The following is an 18,913-nucleotide window of genomic DNA, read 5'->3' on the forward strand; positions in this document are numbered from 1 at the left end:
TATATCTTTGATGAAACTATGGGAATATGTATATCAGAAAACAGTGTTGAGTACTATAGCCTGAAAACATGACTGTGAACTTGCACAGGAAGGGAAAGCAGTCACATCACGTATAACTTGTTATATGGCAACTAGTGTCTTGTAAAAAAAAAAAAAAAGCATTGCCCCCCAAAAAATCCAAAAGAAAAATCAAAAATACACTTTTTATTTTTAAATACACTTTCTGTTCCCTGGAGAATGCACTTTTACGCTTTTTTTTTTCTTAAATCTTTTTGAAGCATGTGCAAATGATCGCAGCAGCTACCTTAATCTTTCAGATGATACTGGAATTTGCATTAACATGTTATGTTTTGGAATCCTGAATTTGACATAAAAGATTTTTGTAAGTATATCCCCATCTGGATAGTTAGTTTTTAGAGTGTCTTGTTCATAATCTATATGCCTCAATGATCCAGAAATTGCATTTTTCTATGTGGACAAAGTAAAATGTGTGAATTAATCTGTCTGTTACAGACTGGGAATTCCTTTTCCTGGTTAATATATCCAGGAAGAAGGAGAACAAAATGAACTGATAATGCAGAAATGCTGTTATAAGGTCTCTAAGAAAATACATTTTCAGGTATAATAAATATATGAAGGGCTAAACTAGATGTAACACAAATAAGTATCATTTAATGCTATTGGTGGCATTCCCAGGATAATCCCTTTAAAGAAAACCCTGCAAGAATGAGCAATGTGTCAAAGATTAATATTTTGGGATGTGTTTTTTCAGTTGTTTAGTTGTGGAAGGTTTCTGATTTCTGCTCATTTTTCTACCAGTTAGGGACTAACTTAATGTTTATCTTCAGCAAGGGTCTAAACCTCAGTTTGTTTTATCATCTTTTATATGCTGTACTGAAGTGGCTCTGAACACCACATTCATTAGGAGGTTCATTTCAAAGGTAAAAAAAATCAAAGCCTTTACAGAAATACTGCATGGAAAAAGGAATGGAAAACTGTTGCAGACCTTAACTCTGCAGAACTGTGGATGTCAATAAAAGCACTTAATTTAGTTGATTACAGAAATCTTGGATCTTGAGGCCAAATATAAATCTGATTAAAGATTAGGTCTGAATGTCAAAAGGCAATTAAAAAAATCCACAACCAACCATCAAGAAACCCCATCCAAATACATTGCAAAGCTATGTTCAATTTGTCTTGTTTACAATTTCTTAATAATGCTGTATATGTGCACCACGTCTGAATGGTGCTAAGCAGAGAACATACCACAGAATAATAGGTATTTTTTTTAAAAAATCTCTATTTTTGCTTATTAGCATTAGTTTCTTGTTATACTCCACTTACTTCAGACAAGTAGGATTAATTTCCCCCATTATGTTAAATGTTTGGGAATGATGAACAGTTTTATGTTAGATCCTGTTCAGCTCATCTCCACTGTTCTGGCTATGCAACATAGCCAAAAAGCAGGTGCAACCGTTTATATCTAAAGACCTGCAATACCGCTAGATAGTATGGGTTCTCACACCACATGAGATCTTGTTGCTTGTCTGCCACAACCTCTCAGGGACTTGTAGCTGCCGGTACTGCCTCTGTGCTGTTGGCAGCTCATCCTAGGACCAAAGAAACACAAGTGTAATTTATACACACTTTCTTCCTCATTGCCTGGTCTTGCACAAGCAAAGCTCAGCTGCAACAATACCTCTGACAGTTTCTGTTATTTTTCAAATGCAGGCATGGGAAGAAGTAGTAACCATCAAAGATGTTTTAGATTTTTGGGGGGGAAATGTAGAGCTGTCAAAAAGATTGCCTTACATGGACCTTCATAAACAGTACGTGCATCTAAATGCTAAGGGGAGAAGACCTACACTGACAAGATATAAGTGTAATCTGCATGTATGGATTTCCCCTTTTGAGTTATATTAAATAAGGTCATGCAGATATTTGCAAACTTAAGTTTTTCAGAGAGAGAACAAGACCTTTGAAATTCTCTGAGTCTGTATTGTATTTTGTTAAATAATGACAGGAATTTTCTCTAAAAAAAACAAAGGAAATGGGAAGCAAAATGATTTTGTACTTCCCTGCAAGAGAGCTATCATAGCCCTTAACTGTGGATGGAAATGTGAAAATTTAAATCTTTCTCTGCATCTGAATATACAGTTCTTTTTTGTAATTCTAGCAGTGTTTCTCAGGAACCAGAAATATGACTTAAAAAGCAGTGAAAGGCACAGTGTTCTCTTCAACTTTCACTTAGTGAGAGGAGCCAGAACAGTAATGTGCGCAACTCAAGTAGTATCTAGTGTGAACATCCTGCACCAAAGTCCCTACTGCTCAGCCTCACTGCTACACCCTGATAGCTATGTGGAAGCTTGCTCAAATGTGGCTGCACTTGCTGTCTGTCCCAGAGGCATCCCTAGAGGATTTGTTGTCCTTTGTTCAGAAGCTGCTGGTTGTGTTGTAGCCCTTTTGCTCCAGAGCATTCTGCACATTTGCTGATTTGCATGCAGGAGATGAAAACAGAGGGGAAATTTTGTTCAACAGATCTGAGAGAAGCAGAATAATGTGCTGGGTTGATATAAGCACCTTTTCCCCACCTCTTTGAAAGAAGGAAAAAAAAAGCATTATTTGGGGCGGTTCTTATTTTAATTTAAACCTACAAAGTCAAAACTTTTTTACCCTATTTTTCATGTATTTTTCCTTTTTTGTGTCTATGTTCTTTTTGCCTGCATAACATGGAACAGCTAAGCACATATTTACAATAAATATAATAAACTGCTTATGGAACCAAATACATAAAAATCCAGTGCCCTGCTTACCAGGCAGGCACATCAGCAACCCAAATGAAAAGCACAGAAAAGATAGCTGTAGGTATGGGGTGCTGCCTGTTGTGTCTGAACTTTTCTTAGCCTCAGCTAAGGAGTCAGACAACCAAAGAAGCTGAGAGAAGAGGCAACAAGGAAGCATCAGGAAGTATTTTGAGTCAAAGCTGGCTAAAACAGTGAGCAATGCAAGTATTTTCAGAAGTCAGGAGTCTGTATGCTTTTTATTGATGATGACTGTTTTTCAGAAATAGAAAATTCCTATAATGTGTGTTAAACTCCTAAAGTCAAAATACAGTAATGTGTCAGGACTGTCAGGCTGTTTTCAAAAGAAATTAAGCTGATTTTCCTGCTAAAACAAAGGGATCATATACCAGGCAGCAAAACTTCCTGTCAAGCCGGAGGATTTCAATCATCACCTAGGGTAGGAGACTGGTATATTTCAAAGGAATTAGAGCAATATTTGGAAACTTCCCTGAGAGAACCAGAAAAAGATGAGCACGGAGCTCTGTACAGCAGCTGCAATGTGCCTGAGTCTGACTAGGAAATTTACCTACAAGACTTCCAATCTGGACTGGCAGGATGGGTAGGTAGCAAACTGTGCTGTAGGTTCAAAGGTTCATAGAATTATAGAATGCCAAGTTGGAAGGGACTTCAAGGATCATCTGATCCAACCTTTCTTGGCAAAAGCACAGTCTAGACAAGATAGCCCAGCACCCTGTCCAGCTGAATTTTAAAAGTGTCCAATGTTGAGGAATTCACCACTTCACTGAGGAGATTATTCCAATGGCTAATTGTTCTCATTGTGAAAATTTTTCCTCTTGTGTCCAACTGGAATCTCCCCAGAAGTAACTTGTACCCATTACCCCTCCTCTTTTCCATATGACTCCTTGTAAAAAGGGAGTCTCCATCTTTGTAGTCACCCTTTAAATACTGGAATATTGATAAGGGCTCCCCTAAGCCTTCTTTTCTCAAGGCTGAACAAACCCAGTTCTCTCAGCCTTTCCTCATGTGGCAGACTTTCCAGTCCTTTGATTATCTTTGTGGCCCTTCTCTGGATCCTCTCCAGCCTGTCCACATCTCTTTTTGCGTAGCAGGGACCAAAACTGAACACAGTATTCCAGGTGTGGCCTGACAAGCGCTGAGTAGAGTGGGGTAATGACTTCTTTATCTCTGCTGGTGATGCCCTTGTTGATGCAACCCAGCATCCTGTTGGCTTACTTTGCTGCAGCAGCACACTGTTCACTCATATTGAGCTTGCTGTCCACTAGGACCTGCAGGTCCCTTTCCACAGAGCTGCTTGCTCCCTAGCTGGGTAGATCCCAGCCTGTGCTGCACCCCCAAGTGCTGAGGGAGCTGGCAGATGTTATTGCTAAGTTAGTCTCCATCATCTTTGAAAGGTCATGGAGGGCAGGAGAGGTGCCTGAGGACTGGAGGAAAGCCAATGTCACTCCAGTCTTCCAAAAGGGCAAGAAGGAGGACCCAGGAAACTACAGGCCAGTCAGCTTCACCTCCAGGTGATGGAACAGCTCATCCAGGAGGTCATCTTTAAGCATGTGGAGGAAAAGGCAGCTATAAGGAGTAGTCAACATGGATTCACCAAGGGGAAATCATGCCTGACCAAACTAATAGCCTTCTATGATGGAATGACTGTCTGGGTAGACAAGGGGAGAGTGGTGGATGTTGTCTACCTTGACCTCAGCAAGGCTTTTGATAGTGTCTCCCACAACATCCTCATAGGTAAGCTCAGGCAGTGTGGGTTAGATGAGTGGACAGTGAGGTGGATTAAGAACTGGCTGAATGGCAGAGCTCAGAGGGTTGTGATCAATGGCAGAGTCTAGCTGGAGACCTGTAGCTAGTGGTGTTCCCCAGGGGTCAGTACTGGGTCCAGTCCTATTCAACTTATTCATCAGTGACCTGGATGAAGGGACAGAGTGTTCCCTCAGCAAGCTTGCTGATGATACTAAACTGGGAGGAGTGGCTGATTCACCAGAAGGCTGCACTGCCATTCAGAGAGATCTGGACAGGCTAGACTAGAGAGTTGGGTGGAGAGGAACCTCGTGAAGTTCAACAAAGGCAAGCGTAAGGTCCTGCACCTAGGGAGGAATAATCCCATACACCAATACAGGCTAGGGGTTGATATGTTAGAAGGCAGCTTTGCAGAGAAGGTCCTGGGAGTTCTGGTGGAGAGACTGGGGTGCATGAGGAGGAGTGTGTCCAGCAGGTTGAGGAAGGTTATCCTCCCCCTCTACTCTGCCCTGGTGAGGCCGCATCTGGAGTACTGTGTCCAGTTCTGGGCTCCCCAGTTCAAGAGAGACAGGGAACTACTGGAGAGGGTCCAGCAGAGGGCTATGAAGATGATTAGGGAACTGGAACATCTCCCTTATGAGGAAGACTGACAGAGCTGGGCCTGTTTAGCCTGGAGAAGACTGAGAGGGGATCTTATCAATGTCTACAAACATCTTAAGGGCGAATTTCAAGAGGATGTGGCTAGGCAATTTTCAGTAGTGCCAAGCAACAGGACAAGGGGCAATGGGCACAAACTGCAACACAGGAAGTTCCATCTGAATATGAGGAAGAACTTTTTTACTTTGAGGGTGACAGAGCACTGGAACAGGCTGCCCAGAGAGGTTGTGGTGTCTCCTTCTCTGGACATATTCAAAACCCACCTGGATGCAACTGTGCAACCTGCTCTAGGTGAACCTGCTTTAGTAGGGGTGTTGGACTAGATGATCTCCAGAGGTCCTCTCCAACCCTGACCATCTTGTGATTCTGTGATTATGTTTTCCTAGGTGCAAGACCTTAAATTTTTCCTTGTTGCACTTCATAAGGTTCTTGTTAGCTCACTCATCCAGCCTATTCAGGTCTTCTTTCAGGGTGGCTCTCCCTTCCAAAGTGTCCACTTCCCCACTCAGTTTGGTATCATTGGCAAATTTCATCAGGGTACACTTGATCCCATCATCCAGATCACTTATGAAGATATTAAACAGTGTTGGGCCCAATATTGATCCTTAGGGGACCCCACTTGTGACAGGTTGCCAGTTTGAAAAGGAGCTATTTACCACCATCCTCTGGGTGCGGCCTGTCAGACAGTTCCCCACCCACCACACAGACCACTTGTCTAGACTGTAACACATCAGTTTCTCTAGGAGGAGGCTGTGGGAAACCATATTGAAAGCCTTGGAGAAATCCAGGTAGACAATGTGCACCACTCACCCCACATCAACTGAGAAGGTTAGTTTGTTGTAGAAGGCAATCAGGACTGTCAAGCACGATTTGGCCTTGGAGAATCTATGCTGGCTTTTCCCAATCACGTGCTTCATTTGACTTGTGCTAGCCCCCAGAAGGATTCATTCCCTAACTTTACCAGGGACTGAAATAAGACTGATGGGCATATAATTTCCTGGATCCTCCTTTAAACCCTTCTTGTAGATGGGGGTGACATTAGCCTTCTTCCAGTCTTCTGGGATGTCTCCTGATCTCCATGACTTCTCAAAGATTATGGCGTGCAGCCTCTCAATGACATTGGCCAGCTCTCTTACCCTAGGGTGGATAATATCAGGGCCCATCAATTTGTAGGGGTCAAGCTCCCGTAAGAGTTCACAACCCAACTTTTCATTCACTGACGGTGGGTCAGTGTTTGCATTAACCTGCATTAACCTGGAATTTTGTTCCCAAGGCCTGGGGCCCAACAGTGCTGGTAAAGACAGATGAAGAAAGTGTTGAGAACCTATGCCTTTTCAGCATTGTAGGTGACTAATTCACCTCTCCTGTTTAACAGCAGGCAAATATTTTCCTTCTGCTTGTTTATGTACGCACAGAACACTTCCTTGTAGTTTTTGTCATCTCTAGCCAATTTCAATTCAAGCTGAGCTTTTGCTTTTCTAACTGCATCTTTGCACAATCTGGCAATTCCCTTGTTATTCTCAATGGGTATTTGGCTGCTTTTCCATCTCTGTTATGCTTCTCTTGGTTTTGAGCAGACTCAGAAGCTTGAAGTTAAACCAAGGGGGGTCTCTTGATCTGCCTACTTCCGTTAGAATAATAGAATGGTTTGGGTTGGAAGGGACCTTAAAGGTCATCTAGTTCCAACACCCCTGCCATGGGCAGGCAAAGAGGGTCCCCCGTGGAGAGTCGGCCAAGTCACGACAATCACACCAATATGGCTACAAGCTACAAAGCTACCCTTTATTAAACAAACAGGTCATATTTATAACTTAAACCGACCGCTCACATGACTCTACACACAGGTGATTGGATAAAGGTTTCCGGCCACGTGGGCGTCTGTGCCACTGATTGGTGAGCATGCTGCAGGCGCCTGACCAGAGTGTGCCGATGAGAGTGTGTTGATTTCGTGGTTCCCAGGACTTGCTCTGCACCTGGCTTCTTGTTTGTGCATAGCTTGTTTTCTTTCTCACACTGCTTGTTCCTAGGACAATTTATAGTTGCTCTGCAGCTTCAACTAACAGGCCTGGGTTGTCCAACCCAGACAATGGTAACATATGTCCTCGGTCTTTTAAAAATCCCTCTACATATCCCACTTTTGCTTTTTGGAAAACCCATGTCTGTTTCACAATAGAAGTTAAAACTTTCTTCAAACAAGAAAATAAACAGCTAAAAACTAAAAACATTACAACAATGATTATAACAAAGCGTATTCCTTCCGTCAATAACGTCTTTAACCAACCTATTATGCCCAGTCCTCTCAACCATTCCTCAAAGGGATTATCATCAGCAAGAATATGCTTCATGTTTCCCTGCAGTTGTGACAACTTCTTGTGCATCGATATGGAATGATCAGAATGGTTCATACAACACATCCCTTCAAAATCCTCACAACCGTGTCCATGTGCTAATAATAAAAAAATCTATTGCAGCTCTATTTTGTAACGTAGCATGCCTAACACTATCTACATCAAACAATAATGAACTTAAAATCTGTAATGTAAGATTAAATATTTTATTTCCCCAGCACGCTAACCTTTGTATATTCTTAGCACTTAATGCTGCCATTGCCCCTGGCATAAATATGAAGGCTAAGACATTTGTTGTTACAGACTGCAGATTGACTCGGTCATTACATGTTTTATCAAAGGTGCGCAGTGCCCTCCGTGATCTATAAGATTATTGAGTCATCTTTACTAAGTCTTTCATATGTGGAGCAAAGAAAGTGAAACGCCCTAAATAACATGGTCCACCGACAGGATACAAAGGAATCCCTGGCCACGCTCTGTCCCCACATATCAAAAAGACTCCCAGTGACAACTGATAGCCCCCTGATACATCTATATGGAAACCCCCAGTTTTTAATTAACCCCAAATAAGTGAACCGGTTAGATTTTAAAAGCCTGTATAAAACCCCCGTTCACCTTGACGTGTTAGCCATAACTGCCATGGGTCACCAAACCAAATTACTCCAGTGCCATTCACGGGTTGAAGTGGTGATGACATGTGGGTACATCTGCCATATCAGTTGCAGTAACATAAACATATTCAACAGGTACAATGCTAGCCAATGGGTCTAATTCCTGCAAAGGTAAATGATGTGGCTGATTTAAATTCTCAATAACCGTCTTCTGCCATGCTGCATTACGCATAGAAGGCCAAACAAATTGCCCATTTGGACTCATACATGTACCATTCTCATTGGAAGTCAGATCCACTGTTTTAACATTCCAAAAAACCATCAGAATTTGTTTCATTCTCTTGCAGGGGAATACCAATTAAACAAGTTCTAAAGGGGTTCTCTGCCTGTTGCAGACTTAAACAAAAGTTTGTTACTCCCGTGATATTTGCCCATGTCACCCATATGTTTGTCCTAGGCAAGATGTCAAAAATGCTTTGGCCAATGGGTAAAAAATTCATCAAAACCGCAAACCAAGTCCACCACTCAAACATGTTTAGTCCTAATATTGCCACTTTTTTTTCTGTTTGTTTTTTTTTTGTTTGTTTGTTTTTACATTCCACCCCACAAATCTGTGCCTTCACAGATTCTGATGATGTTGTATACTGTCTCCAATCAGCATGGTATTACACTAGTCATATGTTTTCTCTTGCTTCATACCCAGTTACTAATCAAACACATACACTCTTTACACCATTTACATGTAAGCTTTGGCTTACGGCACCGTTTTACCCCACATAGCATACATTGGCATAATACCCGCAGTTTACATCCCATACAACATAGACAGTTTATTCTGTCTGCTCGCTCTGAGTCTTCTCTTCCGCCTTCTGATCTTGACATGCAGGTCGCACAAACTTGCTAGGGACCCATATAGGTCCTTTATCCGTTGAGATACAAAAATAACCTCTATTGATAAATAACACCGGATTAGGTCCTTCCCATACACCTGAAGCCATATTTTTATACAGAACACTCAAACCAGGAACTGTAGTTGTTTGGTTCCCTCGTGCTGTTTGGTGATGTATAACAACAGGTGGTCCCTCTCTATCCTCCGTAAGGGAGAGAGAGTTTAAGGTAAACAACACCTTAGTCAACCGTTTAGTTACATCTATGTCTTGCGATGCTTTCTGTCTCTGAAGATAATCCTTCAGGGTACGGTTTGCCCTTTCAACAACTGCTTGCCCCATTGGGGAGTGAGGAATCCCTTTAACGTGTTTAATTCCCCAAGTTGTCATAAACCTAGCGACTCATTGGCTACTATACGCCGGACCATTGTCTGTCTTTATTTCTACAGGAACTCCCATGACAGCAAAACAAGACATTAAGTGTCTCTCCACATGTAATGCCTTTTCACCGGTTTGTGCAGTGGCCCATATAAAATGAGAATAGGTGTCAATTGTGACATGCACATACTTAAGCTTCCCAAAGTCAGGTACATGTGTTACATCCATTTGCCAAACCTGAAGTGCCTTCAGACCTTTTGGGTTAGTGCCCACCCCTAAACCTGGTCCATGATGACTACATTGAGGACAGGAGCGGACAATACCCTTTGCATCTGCTATGGGTATTTGATACTGTTGATGTAAAGACTTTGCATTTTGATGGAACATCTCGTGGCTGTTACGAGCTTCTTCAAACTTCTTTGTTGGAGGAGTTATTGCCAGACAGCTGACTGCTTCATTAGCTCTAGCATTACCTTCGCCCAACCCAATGATCCACTGATGACTTCTAATATGCATAATACAAAATTCATGTTTTCTCTGTCGAAGAGTACTATGCAGTTGTATAAACATTTCACCAAGATGTTGGTTCTTTGTCTCTCTCAACAAGGCATCTTCAATGCGCTGTGCTACACCAACTACGTACAATGAGTCTGATACTATGTTTACAGGTGTATTGTTCCAGCTTCCCAATGCCCAACACACTGCTTTCAGTTCTAAGGTTTGAAGGTTGTCCCCTGATTCACACCTGGTGATCACGTGTTTCTGCCACTGATTATCGGATTGCCAAACACACGCAGCCTTCTTCATCTTTCGTCCTGCATCTGTAAACACCGTTGGCCCTTCAACTGGTCTTTTTGAGCATAACGGTCTCGCAATCCACTGGTAATGTTCCAACATCTTCCAGAGAGGTCCTTTTGGCCGGTTGTTGTGTACAACACCTGTATAACCCATCAAGATTTCTTGTATGGCTGTTGAATGTCTCAGGAGCCACTCATAATCATCCCCACGGACTGGAAAACTGATATCTGCTGGTTCAGTCCCATCAATTTCAACAATCCTGTCTCTTCCTTTTCTCACCAAGGCCGCTACTGCTTCAGGACAACTTAAAATACGATGCCTGGGTTGCAGCGGCAAAAATAACCACTCTAAAATGATCACCGTATTTTCCCCCTTTTTCTTTTGCCATTGTAAAATAAGGGCAAAAGGTGAAGTGGCAACATTACAAACCAAAAAAGATAATGGATGATTCGCCATTCGGCGACCACACCAGCCAGTCTGAATCTTGCGGGACACAACTTCCAGGGCAGCCCGCTGTTCTGGTGAACAAGTTCAAGGACTGTTGGCTTCTGTGCCATGCAACCAGGATCGGAACGGTTGCAAATCAGCATTAGTGAGGCCAACTATATTACAAACCCACTGTAGGTCTCCTAAAAGCCTTTGCGCATCATGCAGATTTGTTATTTGCGTAGTAAGAGTTACCTTCTGTGGTCGGATCTGAGCATCCTAGATGAGCCAGCCCAAATATTTCCATGGGGCTGAACGCTGAACCTTCTCAGGCGCAAAAATCATACCACATGATAGAAGGTGGTCAACAAGCCATTTCAGTTGATCATCTTAAATCCCTTGTTCAGCAGCCAATAAAATATTGTCCATATAATGGTAGATCAGGACATGAGGCCAACACAGTCATACTGGAACAAGTGCCCAATCTACAAAAGTCTGACACATCATAGGAGAGTTCTTCATTCCTTGTGGTAAAACAACCCATTCATAATGTTTGACCGGAGCGGCACAGTTTATTGATAGCAGAGTGAATGCAACTCTTTGCGTGTCATCAGGATGTAAGGGAATCATAAAGAAACAGTTTTTCAAGTCTATCACAACAATTTGCCAATTCTGAGGGATCATCTTAGGAGTTGGAAGACCAGGCTGCAACGCTCCCATCGCTAACATCTGATCATTAACCTTCTGTAAATCATGTAAGAGTCGCCATTTCCCAGTTTTCTTTGGTATCACAAAAATAGGAGCATTCCAAGTACTTGTAGAAATTCGAATATGACCTATTCTCAGTTGTTCCTGCACCAATTCCTCAGCAATGCGCAGCCGTTCTTTTGTTATAGGCCACTGGTCTACCCAAATTGGCTTTTCTGTTAACCATGTAATCTTCAGTATGGGTGGCTGCCGATCAGTGGCTGTGGTGCAAAATGCTGATCAGTTGTCATAACTAGTCCCAAATGTGACAAAACATCCGCCCCAATCAACCCAGATAATGTGGGTGGGAGTTGCATTACGTATAGCCGAGTTACAATAGCCTGGCCATCTTCAAACTGCAATGTAATCAAGTCTTTACTCTGTTTTGGGACTTTTGCACCTCCTACTCCTACCACTTGGGTGATTGGAGCTTGCCGTTCCCAAGTCTGGGGCCATAGATGTTGATTAATGATGGTGACATCTGCCCCGGAGTCTAATAGAGGTTCCAGACTAATTTGCTGACTGCCTTTCTTCAGCTGAATCTTCTGATATGGTGTTTGATTAAGGTCTAATGTGAAACACACCCCAGGTCTGGTAGATCCAATATTGTCTGCTCCTCCTATCTTAGATGTCTGGCCTTGTTATCTGAGTTGCTCATAAGACTGTCGATGCTCAACAAGACTCTCATAGGGAAGTATTTGAGCAATTTTACTTCCTTTTGGAATAGTAACAGGTGGTTGTAATGCATAAGCCATAACTTGTACGTGTCCCGTAAAATCTGCATCAATTACTCCAGGTAAATCAATTACTCCTTGCCTTCCTGTGGAAGATCTCCCTAATAAAACTCCTCCAACTGGAGAATTCACGTTAGACAAAGGTCCTTTCACTTCAGTTGGAATTAAAGTCACTTTTTTATTATTCAAAGTTACGTCTACTGTGGTTGCCACGTCCTGGCACCCACCCTGGGTGGGTGGGATGCGCTGGTATAAGAAACCACATTTCTCATCTGCGTTGTTGGGGCCTGTACTTGTGTCTTTGCACGTAGACCCGATGCGCTGTGCTGCATGTTTCCCAACCTGTTATATCTACATACAGCAGTAGCATGTGTATCTAAGTTACATTTGTTACACCAAACTATCTTTGAACAAGTACGCCTCATGTGTCCAGATTCACCACAACGATAACAAATACCAAATCCTGATTTACCATTATTCCCCTTTCGATGTCCACCTATATGATTTGTTAAGGCTGCTGCGATTATATGCCCTTGCTCCCTCAATGCAGCAGTAAAGGCAGCAGCTTGATTATTTCGTTCGGCTCGAGTAGCTCTAATCAACATTTCATCGACAGGACTTCCTTGGGGTAGTGTTGCTAAGATCGCCCTTGTTCTTGGGTTAACCCCTTCACAGGCGAGGGTGCAGAACAAATGTTCCTGCAGGTCCAAAGGTAAATCAGAATTGTCCTTTAATGCTGCAGACAAACCGTCTACAAATTGTCCATAGGGCTCTGTTGTCCCCTGACAAACAGGGGTATAGGAAGCAGGTTTCTTCTTGTCTGGCACAGACAAAAGGGCTCGATGGGCTAAAGTTTGAACAAGTTGATGCATTTGTACAGGATACTGCAACTGAACCTGCGTAGTAGAATAAGGTCCTTGCCCAGTTAACATATCTGCCTGTATACCATAAAGCGGATCTCCTATATCTGGATCTTGATGTCTATTTGCTTCCTCTACGGCTAGTCTCTTCCACTCCCTATCAAACATTAGATATTGAGGAGTCAATAACGAAGAAGCAAGTCCAGCACAATCAGCAGGTGAAAGAACGTCTGCTGTGAAAATAAACTGTATGATCTGTTGCGCAGCCTCTGAATGCAGACCACGAGCAGTGACAGTTTGCTTTGCCTGTTGTAATATTTTCCAATCATGTGGCTCCCAAGTATATGGACCAAGATTATTAACTGGACAAGCTAACGAGCTAGTCACCTGCCAGTCACCCTCCAAAATAGCATCACGAACACCACCAGACCAACGCTGTAGAATTGGATCTTTTCCCAAGTTCAGCATCGGAGGGGCAGTTGGGCTAACTGGAGGAACTACAGGTATTGAAGTAGTAGGCAGGTTCATTTCAACTCGCTTTTCCAGGTTTCTTAATTTATCTATTACCTCCTGTAAAGATTTCTCTGTATTGTTATCACAAAGTTTCTCCCCGCCTTCCTCTTCAAATTCGTTTGATGTTGTTTCAGGAAGAGGAGGATATGACATCAGACAGCGCTTTTGCCCCCCCTGATATGACCTATGAGCTGTAGCCACCCTCCATTTTGACCTTGCTCCACCCACAGCTCCAATTGGTGCAGCATGACTCATTGCTCCTCCTTCCTGGGGAGGCTCAGCAGCCTCTTCCGGTTTTGGCTCAGTTACAACAGATCCCAGAGAGTAACTTCCGGTTTGTCCGCTGTCTTATCTAAAAGCTCCTGCACTGTTGAACACGCAGGGGTGGATATACTCTTCATAGGATGAGTATGCCCAACTCTGAAAAATGTAGCCAAGAGAGAAGGCTTAGGTGAATCACCCTTCTGCTCTATTGGCTTTTCTACCACATCTCCTCCCAATGCTTCTATAGCTGCTGCTGCTGCTACTTTTTTTTTCGCCTTCAGAATTTCCAGGGTGTTAATTATAGACCGCCACGTAGCTCCTAACGCTTTAGCTTCTTTTCCTTCTTTGCCTCCCTCGATCGTAGTATCCCAGAGGCAGTTTCCCACTTCTCTCCATTCCGCAATACTAAACAATAACGCGGGCTCGGGGATCTTAATCTTTTTTCGTTTCCAGCGAACTAGTCTCCACTTCTGTCTCTTTAACGCCCTCCCCTCTCTCAAAGAGGATGCTAGTTAACAGTTTAATTGCCGCGTTTAATTCCATCGTGGTCTTCTCAGAGCTCTCCCCTCTCACATAAAGGATATCAATGGGGAGCTCCGCCGCACTTGTTGCGGTCTTCCGTAGTGCCCCCCCCCCCCCCCCCCCCCCCCGCGAGAGGAATTCAGCGGGGAGCCCCACCGCGATTTACTCGAAGCGGTCTTCCTTAATGCCCCCTCCCCCCTCAAAGAAAGGAATTTAGCGGAGAGTCCTGACGCGTTTTACTTGATGCGGTCTTACCACCGGCGGGGGTGCAATCTGCAGCTCTACACCGAACTCTGGACTCCGCTTTTCGCCTTCCAGGTTCCGCCCGCCTCCGACCTCCAGCTCCCTAATCGGACAACTTCCCTTCGGGTCCGATGCATGGAGACTTCTGCATTTAAGGGAACAGCATTTAAGCTAAACCGCATTTAAGCGAATAGCATTTAAGCGAATAAATGGGTCCCTGTTCGGGCACCAGATGAAGAGGGTCCTGAGTGGAGAGTCGGCCAAGTCACGACAGTCACACCAATATGGCTCCGTATAAAGGGAGCCGTGCTCCCTTTATTAAACAAACAGGTCATATTTATAACTTAAACCGACCGCTCACACGACTTTACACACAGGTGATTGGATAAAGGTTTCTGGCCACGTGGGCGTCCGTGTCGCTGATCGGTGAGCATGCTGCAGGCGCCTGATCAGAGTGTGCCGATGAGAGTGTGTTGATTTCGTGGTTCCCAGGACTTGCTCTGCACCTGGCTTCTTGTTTGTGCATAGCTTGTTTTCTTTCTCACACTGCTTGTTCCCAGGACAATTTAAAGTTGCTCTGCAGCTTCAACTAACAGGCCTGGGTTGTCCAACTGATGTGAATAAGTTGTAAATAATATGGTCAAGTTTGTACTCATAAATCAATATTCATTTTAATGCATAAATAAGCTTGTAATTGTATAGCAACAAAGGGGTTAAAATGTCTGAAAGATCATATAGACTGTTCTGGCAAGAAAGTTGCAAATCTCTGAAAGGGGAGCTGTCCTCCCTATCTGCAAAGCAAGCTGCCCTACCAAGGAGATAACGGGACAGCAGGATGGCCTTGAGTCAAATTAACAAGGAGTATTGTAAAAACCCCAGGAAAGATTTCTACAAGTCTGCCAACTCATCACTTTTGAGACCTAAGGTGAAAAGTACACCGTGAGGAAGACCTACGGCCTTCCTCCCATAGACCACTGCCCACATTCTAAAGACCCCGGCCCACAATTTTTGGAAGAATCTGCGCAAGCGTGAAGGACTGATAAGCTAATTAGCATACGAAGCGAGGGTAGGCGGGTTCAGGTGATGAATATGTATAGGCGTTAATGGAATATTCATTGTTTCATTATATAAATATAAGATAATCTGCCCCTCTGGGTGTGTACGATTGGTGGAAGGATCCCCCGTACACCCGGCGCCGACAATAAAGAATACTTAATCACTAAGAAATTCTGAAGACGTTCTTTGAAACACAACCCAGACAATGGTAACATATGTCCTCAGTCCTTTAAAAATCCCTCTACAGGCAGGGACACCTTCCACTAGAACAGGTTGCTCAAAGCCCCATCCAACCCGGCCTTGAACACTCCCAGGGATGGGGCATCCACAGCTTCTCTGGGCAACCTGTTCCAGTGCCTCACCACTCTCACAGTAAAGAATTTCTTCCTTATATCTAATCTAAATCTGTCCTCTTTCAGTTTAAAACCATTCCTCCTTTTCCTATTGCTACATGCCCTTGTAAAAAATCCCTCTCCAGCTTTCTTGTAGGCTCCCTTTAAGACACTGGAAGGCTGCTCTAAGGTCTTCTTGGAGCCTTCCCTTCTCCAGGCTGAACCACCCCAACTCTCTCAGCCTGTCTTCATAGGAAGGTGATCCAGCCCTCTGATCATCTTCATGGCCCTCCTCTGGACTCATTCCAGCAGGTCCATGTCCTTCTTATGTTGGGGGCTCCAGAGCTGAATGCAGTACTGCAGGTAGAGTCTCACCAGAGCAGAGGGGGACAAGCACTTCCTTTGACCTGCTCATCACTCTTCTTTTGATGCAGCCCAGGATACAGTTGACTTTCTGGGCTGCAAGCACACATTGTCAAGCCATGTTGAGCTTTTCATTCACCAGCACCCCCAAGTCCTTCTCCTCAGGGCTGCTCTCAATCCATTCTCCTCCCAGCCTGTATTTGTGCTTGGGATTGCCCTGACCCATGTGCAAGACCTTGCACTTGGACTTGTTGAACATCATGAGGTTCACACAGGTGCACCTCTCAAGCCTGTCAAGGTCCCTTTGGATGGCATCCCTTCCCCCCAGCATGTTGACCGTACCGCATAGCTTGTGGTCGTTGGCAAACTTGCTGAGAGTGCACTCAATCCCACTGTCCATGTTGCCAACAAAGATGTTAAACAGCACTGGTCCCAGTACGGACCTCTGAGGAATGCCACTTGTCACCGGTCTCCACTTGGACATTGAGCCATTGAAGATAACTCTTTGAGTGCAACCATCCATCCAATTCCTTATCGGCTGAGTGGTCTACCTGTCAAATCCATGTCTCTCCAGTTTAGAGACTCCTTGTCTGTGTGGGACAGTGTCAAAAGCCCTTACCTTTAAAGGGGATGAACTGGTGGTGTGCTTCCAGGAGAGTATTCTTGAAACACCCCCCCCAGCACTTGCTAACTCCTTTATCCTCCATGGAGGCTTCCCACAGAATCCTTTCCAACTGAGCTTTTTTAAGGAAATTGTGACACTTTAGCCAAAGTGTAGCAATGAAGCTGTAACAAGGACATACGTATCTAAAAATAAAATTCAGAAAGGAATGAAGGCATCACAGCAGAAGTCAACTCTGTGGCTGAGCAAGCAACCACACTAGGGACTCTCAGTATGTCCAGACATATGAGATCACCTCTATAACCCTGGCAGAGAGCAGGGTTTTAACTTATAGGATAAAACACCAACAGATTAACCTTCCATCGAAGCTGAATTTACAGTTCAGGAATAGCTACTAGGTGGCTGTGGAATTCACCATGACACTGTAAATCACTCTTTCAATGTGCTGCTCCAGAAAAGGAAGCCACTATTTGAGGAAGTTGTAAGCAAGCTGACCTTCATGACCCCCGTAAGACTATCTCTGTGTCTTATATTGGACAAAAGCTGGGGTATGGCTACTTGGAAAATACTTAACTGGCAGCAGTAGTGACAGTGGTGTTTCAAGGGATCAGGTCTTCATCATCTGGAAGGTCTTGGCAGATATGAGTGAAGAAATTCTCATTTACAGTATTTCAGTATCTTTATGAGATTTTTTTTTTTTAAGGAAACTCCTTGACTTATTATCGCAATGACATGTTGATGGGCTAACAGAAAACATCTTAGTGTAGTCTGTGGAAACACCTAGGCCCCTTCCACTAGTTGAGCTCCAAAGGGAGCAGGAGCTAAATTTTGCATTCAATCATTTAACCAAACTGGTACTGGCAGTACCAAATGCTTTCTTATTCAGATGCATCTCTGAAACCGAGTATCCACTAAGAATTTCAGCAAATTAATGTATCTGGGCTTCATAAAGCAGAAAGACTTTAGACCTGTTGGGTAGTTGATGGCTGGAAGAGAACCCAGGTTTATCCCAAATGGCTGATAGTACAGTCTTGACAAATGCTGGTTGGGACACCGAATTTTCATTTAAAGTTTCTTATCACAAATTGAGATTAAAAGCTAAAGTCTCGAAGGGTTGGGTTTTTTCTGTGAAAATGGACAATATTGACTTGGGACTATAACTGCTTTTGATTATTTAAATGTATTTTAGATGTAATATACGTTAGGTTGTATGCAAAGCTAAGCAAAGCATGTCATGGTAGGCAACTTGCAGATAATGTTTTCCCTGAAAAAGTAGCCTGAGTAGACACATTCTTTTAGAAAAATGACAAACTTTCCCAAACAGAAATTTGCTCTATCAATCAAGCATATTTAACTAATGCTACCTTTTACTGAGGACAAGTCCTGCACTCTTCCCTTCTCCCATCTTTTCCAGGAAAGGATTAAATGAAAGTAGACATGCTGTGAAGTGTCACTTGCTAGCATATGCTTTTCTTGATCCTGTCTGATGGCCATGAGCACCAAAGGAAGCAGCCAAATGGCCAGACCTCCCAAAGGCAGATCCAATAGCACAGCACAGCACAGCATGGCCTGTGTCAAGATGACCCACTGAGTGGGGTTTAATTTAAAAATGAGTGACAGAGCAAGGCAGGGTGGGATGGGAGATGATGGGACACAGAAAAGGCTGTTGCAGAGAGGGTGGAAATAATTTGTTCAGACAGATACAGTGGGCAGGACAAGAAGTAATGACCTTATGTTTCAGATATTAAGAGAAGCCTTCAGTAGGCACTGCAAAGGATCACTTAGAGAGGCTGTGACATTCCATCAGTAGAAGCCCTTAAGAAACTATTTTGGTAATGACATACCTGCTTCTGCAAGAAAGGGATAAGCTATGTGATTTTTATTTTTTAATGCTTACTCAAGACTTTTTTTTATTTCTTTTTTTTTTTTTTTTAACAAATCATTAGAAACAAAGAGTAGAGTGCAATGGCTAATTTGTCAAATGGTT

Source organism: Falco peregrinus, chromosome W, assembly GCF_023634155.1.
Source record: "Falco peregrinus isolate bFalPer1 chromosome W, bFalPer1.pri, whole genome shotgun sequence".
Lineage (NCBI taxonomy): Eukaryota > Metazoa > Chordata > Aves > Falconiformes > Falconidae > Falco > Falco peregrinus.